Source organism: Chenopodium album, chromosome 15 (genome assembly GCF_948465745.1).
Source record: "Chenopodium album chromosome 15, dcCheAlbu1.1, whole genome shotgun sequence".
NCBI classification, from domain to species: domain Eukaryota; kingdom Viridiplantae; phylum Streptophyta; class Magnoliopsida; order Caryophyllales; family Amaranthaceae; genus Chenopodium; species Chenopodium album.
The window spans coordinates 29,406,580-29,409,490 of record NC_137848.1 but is presented as its reverse complement, the minus strand read 5'-3'; the positions used below and the strand labels follow the sequence as shown (position 1 = coordinate 29,409,490).

The window sequence follows — 2,911 nt, the reverse complement described above, 5'->3', positions numbered from 1 at the left end:
TAAATGGTCCACCGAGTACAATGAAGATTGCTTGCTTGAAGATTCTCTCTCCCCATCTTGCCAATCTCAATAGTACGTCACCACGTCCTCAATAATGTCCACCACTTCTTCTTCGGTCTTGTTCATGATAGGACCCCCGGCCCCCCCATCAAGGCATGACTTGCCTTAGGGACTTAAACCGCCATAGAAGATTTGGACCACTTGGTATGTTGGGATTCCGTGGTGAGGGCACTCCCTTTGATACTCTTTGTATCTCTCCCATGCTTCGTAAAGGCTTTCATTTGGCCTTTGGTTGAACCCTTGAATCAAGGCTCTTGCCTCCGCCGTCTTCTTTTGAGGGTAGAAGCGGGACAAGAAGGCTTTTGTAACATCATCCCATGTTCTCAAGGAGTTGGGCTTCACTTATTTATCTAGCCACTCTAAGGATCTTCCTATGAGAGAGAAGGGGAACAACTTGAGGCGTATGAACTCTTGAGAAACTCCGTTGACTTTGATGGTGTTGCAATATTTCTCAAATTCTTTAAGATGGTTCAACGGGCTCTCATTCTTAGCCCCACTATATTGCCTCCTCTCAATTAAGGTGATCATGGCCGGCCGAATTTCGAAATCATTTGCCGGTGTTGTAGGCGGAGCTATGCCGCTCTCAAACCTATAAGCACCGGGTATTCCTAGCTCCTTCAAGGCCACTCTCGGATTTTCTCCCATGCCTTGCTCTTCTTCAATCTCTTCTTCACTTGAAGAACTATACCCCAATGATCGATTAGCTATTCTTCTCCTTGAGAGAGTCCTTTCGATTTCCGGGTCAAAAGGCACAATGGATCGATCACGAGCTCTATGCATGCAAAACTCAAAGAAAAATATTAGTAGCACGGCTACAAGTGTAGCCTAAAGAAACAAAATCTTTTTGTATTTTCAATTAAAATGAAGTAGACTCAACAACAAAAGCTAAGCACCAATAGCATTCCCCGGCAACGATGCCATTTTGACAAGAGGAAAATGTATGTCGTTATCTACCCTTCCCCCAAGTCAAACTAAATTTGTAAACACCTAACCAACCGTATATGAATATAGGGCAAGTTAAGGGTCGATCCCTAGGGAATGCAATGATGAAAACTAGAGTCTAAGTCAAGCTACCTCGAAGATGGAGTTGGGATTATGGTTGGCACTATGGTAAACTAAAACAAGTCTAATCAAGTAAATCAAAGGTCTAAACACTAGGGATATGGGTTCCACATGCAAGTTCAATGATAATGCTAATTTAGAGCTCAATCAATTAATTCAAGTATTGCAATGGACAAACAATAGTAGCAATCAAGAGAGTTCAAATGCTATCTCCAATAGGCCAATCTAGGAATCACTATGAAAGGCAAATCAAGAAGAATCACAAGCAAACCCAATCAATTAGAGCAACTTTCAATTCAATTGTTCATGTCATTAAGAGTTGCAATGCAATCTAGATTAATCTAATAGGTTGATCACTCCTAGTCTAATCAATCACATGCAAGACTATGTCAACCAATTTAATTGCAACAAATCAATCAATTAAAGAGCATCAACTAGAAATCTCATTAATCAAACATGCTTCCCCCTTTCCCTAGCAACTAATCTACTCACTAATCATGGTGAAATTCAAGAACAAATAACTAGAAATTGCATTAATCATCATTCTATATCAAAATCTAAGAGAAATCAAAAAGATTCAACAATATCAAATTCAAATCCAAATAAAAACAAGCAACAAGCCTAAATTAAATAGCAAGTAAGTAAGAGATGAAAGAAGGAAGAGATTCTCACTAATATTGATGATTGAAAATGAAGAAATCCAAACTTGATTGATCAAATGTTGAGTTACAAATCCAAAACCAAGAACTTCTCTCTAACTCCTCTCTAAATTCTCTCTCTAAAACTAAGCTAATGAAATATTATCAAAAAAGTTCGTTTCAAAAAGGAATTACAATTCTATTTATAGGTAAAGAAGAAACCGGCAAATTCCGCGGCCTCTCTCGATGAATCCGCGGCCGCGGAGAAAAGGGTACGGAACCCTCCGCGGGCTTTCCGGGCAACATCCGCGCCCGCGGCATGATAAACCCGCGCCCGCGGCCAAAGATGCCGCGCCCGCGGCTAATCCCCTGCTCCCAAAACTCAATCAGGGGGCCGCGATCTCTCTGAGATGGAGCGCCCTCTCCAGATTTCCCGCGCCCGCGGAGAGCCCGCGGGGCAACCGCGGGAAGCTCCTGCCAAAATCTTGCAATTTGCTCTTCTTGAGCCCGCGCCCGCGGCTCCACTGACCCGCGCCCGCGGCCTGCTAGAAATACCTTGGAGACCTCTCCGAGGCCTCTCCAAGGCCTCTCTAAGCCCTCTCTAGCCAAATGCTTCTTCCTTACTTGATCATTAAGGTCCCAACTTGATTCCTTTGCAAAGGTGATTCTCCAAATACCTACACAAGAAAACAAAGAAAGGAAATAAAAGGAAAAAGAGCCAAATAAAAGGAAAACACGAGGAAAACATGAGAACCATAAAGAAAAGAGGAGGAAGAGAAACCTAAGGAAAAAGGACCAAAAATAAGAGAAGAAAGCATGAAAAAGGGAAAGAAATAACCCTAAAAGACTACCCTATGAGTGCCATAAATGACACTCATCACAATGCCACCATCGCGGACTCTTCATCTCCTTCTTCGGGGCAAGTATTTTCCACTGATCAGTGGAAGGCTCTTGCGGCCTTCTTGGGTAATTCTAATATTCCCAAAAATCGCTTAAGTGGTAAGTTCGATGACACTAGTTGGATTATCGATACCGGAGCAATGCATCATGTCACTGAAAATAAAACTTTGTTGTTTGATACTTACAACATTGAATGTCCCGTTGGTTTACCTAATGGGGATACTGTGCTCGCCACCATGGCCGGTTAAGTC

At 42.5% G+C, this 2,911-nt stretch overlaps 1 pseudogene; it reads left to right on the top strand.

The window, feature by feature from the left end:
• Nucleotides 1-214: 214 nt before the first annotated feature.
• LOC145583627 (small nucleolar RNA R71) lies at nt 215-313 on the top strand (annotated as a pseudogene).
• Nucleotides 314-2,911: the final 2,598 nt, after the last annotated feature.